Raw genomic sequence first — 12,400 nt, 5'->3', positions numbered from 1 at the left:
TCTTGTTTTTGACATGTATAAACAATTGGTATATCCCCACTTGGTTGGGTGGATAAGTCAAATTTGGTATATCACCACTTGGTTGGGAGATGGATGTATGTATGAGTCATTGTTGATAGGAAGGTCATCCTCACATAGTTAAGTTATAGAGTCATGTTAGAAAATATTTTTGCAAACTTTGCTTGTGCTCAAGGGGAGCATGGACGGTTTCAGTACATCTCAACATGGGAGCTCAATTAGAGAATTCAGTATGTACTCAGGGGGAGCATGACGCTTTGCCCTTGATGTCAAAGGGGGAGAGTGACTTGGTGTTGTTTTTGCCATCAAGTCCGAAGGGGGAGATTGTTGGCATTATGATACAGGTGTTGTCCTTGATGACAACTCACTCAGATGAAAGATCACAGTACAACATGTCAATAGGAAAGAATTACAGATTAGACTACAAAGAATGAAGAAAGAGAGGTATACGCAGGTTCACCTTGACCAAGCTACATATACACGCAAGTTCACTGAACACAAGTAGCGTATACGTACACACGCACTTTCACGGAAGGAAAAGTGCGTATATCTTGGAAATCTAAGTTTTTGGTTCGAGGTATTTGGTCCAAGGTATTTTTATCCAAGGTATTTGGTCTAAGGTATTGACCCTAGGTATTTGGTCCAAGGTATTGGTCCTAAGTGGTTTTGGTACATGGTATTGAGAAAGGCCTAAAAACTATATAAGGAGGAGAATATCATTAGGTCAGGTGTGCAAGCATCGAATATCTGATGAAGTGTGAGATCTAATATGCAGGTTATTGGCTTATGGTGCTGTGCTTGATCTGAACCAAGGATGAACCTTAGCGGTTGATGAAGGATAATGATGGATCGGGATATTAAGGCTTGAAATGAATTATCATTATGTGGTTTGATCATGTATAGTCTAGATCTGAATATTGACGCATGTGTTATTCTGTAAATATTATGATTTGGGTATAACTGAAGTCCAAAATAGCAGTAGAATTATGAATTAATAACTGTAGATGTGTACACTGGCTGGCTTTGATAAAAGCGCATATACACACAGTTTCGACACATGGAAGTAGCGTATACCTTATGAAGTATGTTTCAGTTGTTTCTATTTGTTTTTGCAGAGTTCTAGGTTCTGGTTACTGTATTTTGGTGACAGTATTTTGAAGGATCAGATTGATTGTGATTTGATGATGGGTTGTCAAAGTGATTGATTGATTCAGTTGTGGTTTATTCAGAAAGTGATGATTGAGTTTTAGTGATTGGTTGATGTAGATGTATTTGATGATTGAATTGCAGTTATGATGTTGTTGATGGATCCAGTCTGAAAATTTATGAAACGTGGTCCTTGGAGGAAGAAAGAAGGTCGTAGCCTTCTGTAGGTTGCCACCTACGTACTAGTAAACATATCAGCTAGTACAAGAGTTAAGTGGTTGTAGATCCCTTCCAGTAGAAGTTGGAGAATGAGAGAAGGTTGTAACCTTTTGCAGGTAGAAGCCTGCGTACTGGTAGAAGTCTGCACCGGTACAAGATTGTAAATAGATTTTCTTATTATTAAAAGAAGACAAAGACAACAACAGCAGGTGGTTTTTACCCACATTGGGTTACCACCTTATATCTTGGTGTTCATGTGTGTTGCTTATGTGTGATGCTTTATTCTGCTTTTACTGCATTGTCTAATAAATCTTTGATATACTAGTTAAAGTTCAATGCATGATAAATTAGGTAAATCAAAAGTTCTCTGCATATACATTGGTTTCTTTAAGTACAGTTGCGTGTACACGTTAGTTCACTTAGCTAAAGTAGCATATACAAATCTGTTTTGGAAACAAAATTATTGATCTGATAATACTGATTCACCCCCCCTCTCAGTATTATTTCCAACATGTTCGACGACAAAAACATCTTTCACACTTGTTAGATTGTACTGTGCATCTTCGAGACCATCACCATTATTGGTGGCCTTCCTTGTGTCTGTTAATGGTCTCCATTATTGATGGTAATCATATGATTTCATGCATGTTCGACATCAACACATATATTCACATGTATCGATCTATGCTGTTTGGTGAAGTGGAAATCAAGACCTTGGGTAGAGGCTTGCATCACTCAACCTTGCTTCCTCTCCCAAGTTGCATATATTGGTTTTTAGAGACAACTCATTAGAATGATCCTATTATGACACCGGATCCGCATTATGCTTATCGGTGGCCAGCATCGTCATATCTCTTTTATGAGAAAATCACTTTGACATAACTACTGAGCATGGGAATGCCTGACTGAGTACATGATTTTAGTTGTTTTATATATATTTGTTGCATCAGGTTTCCTGTACAACCCGAAGCTCTGATCCTCTCTCTCTTTTTTGTCGAAGAAGGAAAATTATAGTTAAGTAAAGTATTTCGGCCATCGTCGCAGCCTCTGATCTCACACTTTAGGGGGCATCTATTATATAGCAAAATGACCCCCTCATTAGCTCAGAGGGAAAGACATGATAGCTGAAGCAAAGACCAAGATCACAAGCCTTGTTTCCACACTAAGTCTAACTAAACACCAACAACATGCTTTATAAAGCTTCTCTGTAATCCTAAGGGAGCGTTAGTGACCCTACTAACTCTAGTTGTTAGTTCGGGAACAACGTTAGTGGATCCTAATGAGCATCTAGAGGTTAAAGGAGCGAATTGACTCATAAATATCTCTCTATTCCCTCCTAAATCTACTCAGAAAAGCAAGGAAACATCTCAAGTTAGATCTATTTGTGGGATTTCTAATCCTAATGAAGGAGGCAAATGGGAAAGAGTTGAAAAACATGGAAACATCATTGCTTTTACCTTAAGATACTCATGGAGGAATTTGGCAATCCTAACTCAATTGCTACATAAGAAAAGCTAGCACTATGGTGATGGAGGTTAGATCACTTGAAATGATAGCTTACTTGATTGTTGAGCATAGTCTCAAATCTAAGCATAAGAAGTTGGTAAGAAGGGAGAGAGAGAGAGAGAAGATGGAGGGGTAAGGGAAGGATGATGCAACAGATGGTTGTAATCACTCTTCCGAAATTAATATAGAATTGCAGTTCTATTGTCTACTCTGTGGTGTTGGTATTATCATTCATTTATTTGTTTGTCCAATACCTTTTAGCATGAGTAGCTTAGTTATGTGTAAATAGATGTCTTTTATGTATTCATGTATTATTTTTCTAGGTTGTATGCTGTGATTATGCTTATCTCTTCTATGTGCACGACTTGATCTGGAGCTAGCTTAGGGGACTTCCACCTAGCTGCATTGTGCTCTCCAGCAAATCTACAGGCAGGCTTGAGGTAATCCTTCTGTTTTTCTTTGATAGTTAGTTAATGTTTATGGACATGCATGTAACTTTGTGACGGATGCAGATAATCTTATAGTCTGCCAAGGGTCCCATGAAGACCCTTGAGGTTATCTCCATTCTCCATACACCGTGCATTTTATCCTATAGCAGTCTCTAATCTTCACGAACTTCGATTTTGCTTTAGTGCCAATGTTTACTTGTTTTGTCTTCAATGATGCAGAGATGTCCAGGTTTTATATTTGTGGGCTTTCGACTTCATGATGCCATTTTTCCTTTGGAATATTAATGTTTCTAGGATCTTCATCCTCCTCTTCAGTGGTCACATTATAGCATTCCAGCACATGGCACAGCTAGGTGCTCCAATCTAGTCGGGTCCATTCCATAGGTTCCATCGACATTCTGAAGATAACCACCTTAATCTCTTGCAGAGATTCATCGATGCTTGCAAATCCATCTTCAAAGATGAAGGTCAATTAAAAATATTCCCTCCATATATCCCAGTCTGCGTGCCATGGTGGAGCTCTGTTTCCAGATACCAATTCATGGGAATTGTATCCAAAGTATGGAAAAATATGTGTACCTATTTTGGATGTGGTTTTGTCCCCCATGCTTTAGTCCATTTAGCTAGGTGATCGCATAGATCGTCCCTTCCATTATATTTCTCAGTCATCCTAGTGTTAACATGCCCAAAACACAAATTCATCATTCTTCTGTATTCTCGCCATCTAGCAAAACTATCCTTATGCGTTCCCCACCATCGTGCAGGCGTAGCACGCAGTGCCAATTATAATGCTTGGAAGCAGTGATCCTCAAGGACTTCATGCTCAAATTCATCCAAAAAAAAATGTACATCAGTTAAACCATCATAATAGGGTAATTTCCTTACCTCCAATGAAACACAATGCAACGACTTTGTCATCATATTGCATCACAATGTAGACACTTCATGCAAACGATTCTTCCAATGTTCTAACTCCTCGTCTGAATTAGAGGTGCATGAACTCTCGTGATCCCATGAAATCCTCCCATCTTCCATAAAATTGATCCATTCCCAATCTCGCGTCATTATCTTGTATATTTGATCCAGTTCATCATCACTTCCCTCATAATCACAGACTGGTTCAATATATCGCACTCCTTCTGGAGGGTCCAATGGTACTAAAACCCAAAGAGATTTTCTTTCAAACAACATTTCCCTCTTTTTAAAATTGATGACCCCATTCATATCAATGGCCGAGTCAATTCCCAGGAGTGCGGTATATGGATTACTATCATCAAAGATTTCTATAACTTCAAAATCATCCATCGTGCTCGAATATTATATATCAACTATTACTACATGTAATCATCCCAATAGGATAATTTTATGCTGGTTTGCCATTTTGAGATGAATCGGAGACCACTGCAGCATAGGTCTCCCCATTCTTTCCCATGTTTTTTTTGGTAATACGTTCGCATCGGACCACAGATATAGGATGACATGGTCCATCTCATAATCACCTATCTACACGGTGAGCCTTATTTCGTGCCCTGTTTGTGCCTTATGTTTGCCAAATTTTCTAACCACCTAGTGTCCATCAAGGACCCTCTATTTCCTAATGAATTTATTTATTAATTCCTACAGGCCTTCCACATCTTTGCTATTGAGTAGAAATTTTATGCAATTCTCCAAAAATGTAGTGATTACAGATGGATCAACCTCTGCAGGCGTGCTGGGTTCTTGCACCTTATCCTGGCTTCCTGAAGTGGAGGCCTCAGCAAAGCTCTTCTTGGATTCCATAAATATTTCCTTAGCACGATTTAGATCAAAGCAAACTTCCTCTTCTAGGGCCTTGTAGACCCATCTGACCTCTTCAGGTTGTTTACCTTTATCATCGCTAGTCGTTACTCCACTTCTCAACACGATATTCATGCTTTGATCCTCCTTGTGGGGCTCATCTCTCATCATATATAAGTTTTGTGTAGGTTGCTGAGGCTACTCTTTCTTCTTTTTGATTTTAGTTATCAACACCGAGCACTCTTCTATAGTATGGTCAAACTCGCTATAGTATTGACGTGTCTGATTCTAGCATTCTCACACGTAGTGCCCTCGCTGTCTACAGTTGTAGCAGATGATCTGACCATGGCCTCTACCAGGCCCTCCTCCTCCTCAGCCATGTCCTTGTACCTAATAACCTCCACGCGCCCCTCCGTCACCCTGATCTAGAGGCCAAGTTTATGCTTGCATCCGATATCCATCATCAGCTCATAGCTTCAACAATGGCACTCATCATGGCCCATATATTTGTAGAATTTACAGGACAAATGCTGGGGTGTCTGGACAAAATTTTGAAGTAAATGACAATTATCCGTCACATGTTGTCCAACAACCTAACAAATAGCACACCATAGTGCAGTCCCCACGCTTGGCTCTGCTGGGTATTCTGGTTTTAAGGGAATTGGTCCCCATCCTGTAATATAATTTGTGTACACTGGGAAGTGATCTTTATCATTCCCTTCATTCTTTCACTTCAAACACCAGACTTCCATGCGCACTTATGGTTTAGTCTCCTTTTCTTTCTTTAAACTCTGTAATTCTAGGTGCAGGCTCTATAACTGAGAGTGGATTTGTTGTACCCCCAAGGTTGCGTCATGAATAGGTGATGCATGCAATCCCATACCGATTTCCAAGGCTTCTACCTAGGTTCCTATCTTCTATTGTGACAGGGTAGTTCTCAAGTGGGGCAGAAGCGAAGCTATAAACCATTCGTGATGCTCACTATCTGTGAGCTGCATGCTAGCTTCTCGAATTTGACATTTCAACCTTTGATCTAATTCCCAAGATGTCTCATTGACCATCATCATGATTTCTTTGAATCTGATTACTGACTGTGACTCAGACTTAGGCTTACTAAACACCTTGATTAAAGTCACCCTAGTCTTTGCTAGCGACGCAAGAGGATTATCAAAATAGTACTTAATATACCAAGTTAGCACGCAGTCCTATAGAGTGGTAACCAATTATGCCTTCTTTATATTGTCATCAGTAATCTATTGTGTTGTCCATAAAACATTCGCAACAAACCAAAATTTCTCTGTATCTTCACTCCCTATGCCCTTGAAAATCGGTAGCTTCATTACATTCACCATGTTGGATGGTGGAGGTGGAGGTGTGGGCAAAGGTGTATGCGGTGGAGGTGGAGTGGACAGATGATTTACTTGAGGGATCCCTTGAGTGATTAGCTGAACAACACTTCGCAGTGGGGTCTTTTCTGTCCCTTCGTCTTCACTTAGAGGAGGTTCAATCAACAGATTAAACTCTGGTACTGATCCTTCACGATTTCTAAAGAATCATCCACTTCGCATAGCTCCAAACATCAAGGTAATGGCATCACCTATTTTTCACATAAAAACAATTTAATCCAAGTGTTTAATGATCTTAAATACTTACCTCGCGGTTCTTTGAAAAATCGTCGCTCTGCTTTGCTATAGTTGACTGAGGTATCTAACATAAATTCTGTAACAAATCTTCCCAGAATCTGATCGAGCCAATGATCGACAACCCGTGCGATCCTGTTTTTAGAAGCTTCTAATCGTCGCACTAATTCTGGAGTCCAGGACTATCAAGCTTACACCTTCCTTGGCTATCTTTCAATTTAGCCAACTATTCATATAGTTCAATGGGGAAGGTGTAGGAGAAGATCTCATGTATCTCCGCATACATATACTTGTTCAACAACTCTTCCTTTGACATGTGCATATTGCTGTTTTCTTGCGCCACAAACTCATGAATCTTCTGATCCAACCAATTTTCAATTTCTTTCTTGGTCGGATTCAAATGATGTGACATCACACATCTCCTTCAAGCAAATCCCGGTCCTGGCAATGGAACCATTTGTTGGCTTAGGGGGTCCTAACCAAGTTTCAGAGTTGGTTGTGCCAACCAATAAAACCCTACACTACTGGCCCTTTCAGCAATAATTTGTGGAGCGCAGGCTGCAGTCTCACCTGAAGTATTATGGGTGGATGCAAGAGCCAAGTTTATGCATCTAGAGACTAGTGTGATGTATTTTAGCTCCTCAGATATGCCTTCATGCAAATCGATAAAATATTAGGGCACGTTACTGCAACTCTGTTAAGATAGTCTTCAGACACTCGCGAAGGTCTACAATCAGTCTTTGTCAACCTTTAACAATCAATTTATCCACTTATCCGCATCGAAGAACAATCCTAAATTAGTGCTCATGCAAATCTACTTAAGTTATTAGTAAACATAACAGAGTTCATCAAAGTCTTCGTGAAAGCACTTAAACATGCATTGTGTATATCATTAACACTTATTCAAGAGAATCGCATAACATTTAACCAATATTACATTAAAAAGCATCATTCATCTACGGTATATAGCATTAACAAAAATAAACAAAAATACACAAGAATTCCCTAGAAACTGTCTTTATTGATCTTCAGTTCGGGATTACAGACTCAAAACTACCCTGCACACACAGCTTCAGGGGTATGTGCACTCAGTTGTAGACTCTACCTAGGCCTCTACGCACTCAACAGTAGAGCCTTCCTTCTATCATATGCACTCTCTTTGCTATCACTTCCCCTTTATTATCATCAATTAGCCATTACTATCCAAAAACATATCCCTTAGACTCTCTAAGACACATCTATTTATATCCTTTTTCATACTAGATCTCAAAACTAACTCAAACTCTACATAAAACAAGGGGCTTAACCCCTTTGACTCCTATTCATCTACGTGCTCCACATCCACAAATCGTGGAGACTTTACATTAATTACAAAACTATATCAAAACTTGGGTTATCTTAACCCCAAAATGGACCCAGGGGACCCCATCCCAATAGGCCCCCAACACAAAGATCGTGACTAGCTTCTTTATAACTAGAGGGTTCAACAACACTTAACATACTAGTTATAAAATCATTCTCCCTATATCTTGATAGTAATTGAGTTTTCATACTTGATCTCCTGAGTGGTGGAGTGGCTTCAAACCTATTCTAATCTCCCCTTTGTGGATTGGCTTCAAACCTGATTTGGTCAACCACTTCTTCTTTCTCCTATTGTTGCTGCTCACTGGCCCCTGTTTCATCACCTTCATCACTACGCCATTTTTCATCACTATGAACAGGTTTCCCATCATCTACATGTTCATGGAATACCACATCTCTACTTGCAAACACCTTGTGAGTAGAAAGATTAAATAACTTATAAGCCTTAAACTCACTATAGTATCCAACAAAAGTACACTTAATGGATTTTGAATCTAACTTCTTCCTATCTTCTTTTAGGACATGATAAAAATCCTTACATCCAAAGAATCTAAGATGAATTACTATAGACTTGAAGCCAAACAATGCTTCTAAAGGAGTTTTATAATCCAAACACTTAGTAGGACTCATATTCTTAAGATACACTGCAGTGTTTACAACTTATACCCAAAAACCATTGGTCATACTTTTACCTTTCAACATACTGGGAGAACACTCCATGAGGGTTTTTTTTTTCCTTTCCGCAACCTTGTTTTGCTAAGTGTAAGGTGTTTTGAACTATTGCTGTATTATGTGTTCTTTTCAGTATTTGATGAAGTCACCCTTCTTGAATTCTCCACCTTGGTCTAAGCGCAGAAATTTGATGAAATTTCCTATTTTCTTCTCAATCATAATTCTGAATTGCTTCAAGTATTTGAAAGAATTAATTTTCTTCTTGAGGAAATACACCTAAGTGAACGTTGTACATTCATCAACAAATATAAGAAAATAGTAGGCCCCTCCTAATGACGTTGTTTGAATTGGCCCACATAAATCAGTGTGTACAAGTTCAAGTAAATCCCTCTAGTTCTTATCAACAATAGCAGGAAACTCATCTCTACGTAATTTACCAAGGGCACATGCTTCACAGTCAACATGCATACTCCTTAAAACAAGAAGACCACTCACCATACCTTTTTTATGAAGAAGTAGTAGGTCACTGGATTTTATAGGCTCAAATATCTGATGCCATAGATTATCTGCAAACATGGGTGATGATGCCAATGCTTGATGTGATGCAATCTGACATCCAGCTTATACAATCCTCCTACATGTACATCTGTTGCAATGGACTTCATCCGATCCAGCATGTCTTTAATTACACAATAAGATTTAAAGAACTTTACCTTAAGATCCTGATATGTTATTCTCAATACAGAAATAAGGTTCTTTTTTTAATCCTGGGTACATACATAACATCATGAATATGCCTAATGTTTCCATCAGGTAGTACAATAGGGACATCAACATATCCCTTGATTTCATACCCTGTATCATCTCCAAGGTAGACCTTTGTACTAGTGCTGGATTCTCTCACATTTTTAAACCATTGCCTCTTACCTATCATATGGGAGGAGGCTCCTGAGTCCACGAACCATATTTATACTTCATCCTTGTTAATTGAAAGTGAAAAATCAGACACAAAAAATCTGATATTTGAATTCTGATCTGCATCAGCTAGATGGCCTGTATGCTTCTCATTTCTCTGTTGACCTTCATCAAACTTCTTCTTTCGGCAGTGTTTATCCATATGACCAAATTTACCGCAATAAAAACATTTTGGTCCTGAATCACTTCTGTTTGGAGACATACCTTGAGATAGAGGTGGTTTTCTTTGTGGGGTTCCTCCACTTTTGTGTGTTGTATTTGTATTTTCTCTGAAGGGCTTCTTCTTTGTCATTAGGGAAAGATCTGAGCTCTGGGGTTTCAGGGTCATGCACCTTTCCTCCTTTTTCATTAGGATCCCTGTCAATTCTTCAAACTTGGGGGATTTTTATCTCACATTCAACCCAGTGATGAACATAAGTCATTAGTCATACCATTCATGGTAATTGTGACCAAATTAGTGTCTAATATTGTTTTGCCAATGTCACCTAGCTTATTCTTAAGCTCCTTGATATGAGATATAAATGTAGCCATTGTTTCATTCTCGTCCATTTTAATTGAGAGAATGTTTCTCTTTAGAAACAATAGGTGATTTTTGTTCTTGATCTCGTACAAGTCTTTGGGAGTTGTCCAGATGTATGCTACAACTTCACATTCTCAAATATGAGGAATAATTATATCTTTCAGAGACAATTTGGGCAGCACCTTTGCCTTGTTTTCCCTCTTTTCCCAATCCTGGATTGTTGTTGTTGTTCCTCCTATGTGTAGGGTCGACTTCAACTCATCACCGGTTGCAATCACCCATGCATTTTCCCCCTCCAACAGGGTGTGCAACTTACATTCCAATTGGAGTAATTAGAACCGTTGAGCTTATTGTTCTTGTCCAGATAAACCTCAGACATCTAATTTTTCATCTTGACATATCTCCCTCAAAAAAATGACCTTAAGTGATTTAAAAGACAGATCTATCTTTGAATCCGAAGAGCAATCTAAAAGAAATAGTTGCTCTCTCTAAAAAACTTCTCAAACTAGATGCCAAAAAACAAAAAAACAAAAATCTTCTTTGTTTTTTTTTTTTTTAATTGGAAACCCTTATTTCCTTTAAAAAAAAAAAATCTCCCTTATTTCATATGCACCCACGAATTTTAAAAGAAAAATATTGAAACCCCAATCATTTTTTTTAAGGAAACATTAGTAAGGTCCTTACACCATTTTTGGCCTCCCAACACCACTATTCCTCTGCTCTTGTGAGTACGGCTCCAACACCATCGTTATTAGTTATTCAAGAAATTTTGGGTTCATGTACTTCCCACTGATATCAGCAGCATGAAATGTCTGTAAATGGCCACCGTCGACCTCCACATGGAGCAACGCACTTCGGCCTCCACCAATGCACCACCGAGCCTCCACCGATCTAGCTGTTTGGTTGCCAATCCAAAAGAAAACATGGATCCTGCGTGAGGCACCACCACACTTTCACTGCTCCAACCCAACACCACAGGTTCACATGAAGCTCTCGGTCTCTCTTCCACTGTGTCGAGACCCACTCAGGCTTTGATCAAATGCGTGGGCACTAGAGCTCCTCTTCCGTTGCATCGACACCCACTCAGGCTCAGATAAACTATGTAGCCACTAGGGCTCCTCTTCCACTGTGTCGACACACACTCAAGCTTAGATAAAACACATATCCACTAGGGCTCTTGTTTTGTTGCGTCGACGAACACTCAGATCAAAACTGGTAGCTCCTTTGCTCGCAAAACTAATAGCTCCTTCACAAAACTGATGGTTCCTTTGCAAAACTAATGGCATGTGCAAAACAAATAACTCCTTCGCTCACACACGACGGTCACAATCCATGGTCAACATAGAGTGAACAAACCATTGCGATCTTGGGCCATTATTAATTAAAATGCTGATGAATTGATACTTGTTCTTGGCCAATTTGCAATTAAAATTTTGAGGAATTGATACTTATTTTTAGTGTTAGATCTTAGTGATTAATCTCAAAGACATTATTATATACTTGTTTTTATTGTTGTTAATTCATTCACAAATAAATTTCAGATTTGTAATGTTTATGTTCAATTAAAATAAATGAAATTAATCATCTTTGGATTCCTTGTCCCAATTGTTGAATATTAAGTAGTCAAAAAATTGAATCCAGAGCCTTTCCCCAACCAACATACTACTCTACTTACATGCCTCTTTCTTGATAGGCATCCAACACCTCTATTCAAGCCCCACTTTGGCTTAGCCCTCCTAGTCACTTCTAATCAATCTCCAAACCTTTCTCTTACACCACGGTGAAAATTGACCCAAGTACTTTCACTTGGTTATCTTTCTTATTTCATGATGGGTATCCTTCCAACCAGAACCAGTTCCCCAATGATTTCTGCTAGAAGGAAATTTGGAGAATGTCCCATGTCACTAGAACTAACAGAATCACACTTATAGGGCTTTACTGGCCATTGTTTACCATGCCATGAACTAAAAAATCCTTAATGCAATTGTTCACCTTATATTATGGATTTCACTATTTAAATTAGAAAAACTATTTATAAGATATCTCTAATTGGCTAGAATTTTTTAAAAGAACTTGATTTAGTTCTCAAAAAACTATAACAACATTGCAATGCTTTC

This window comes from Pinus tabuliformis, chromosome 7 (assembly GCF_031772625.1).
Source record: "Pinus tabuliformis cultivar Carrire ecotype Pingquan chromosome 7, CPIR1, whole genome shotgun sequence".
Taxonomy (NCBI): Eukaryota; Viridiplantae; Streptophyta; class Pinopsida; order Pinales; family Pinaceae; genus Pinus; species Pinus tabuliformis.
Note: the sequence above shows the minus strand (reverse complement) of the source record.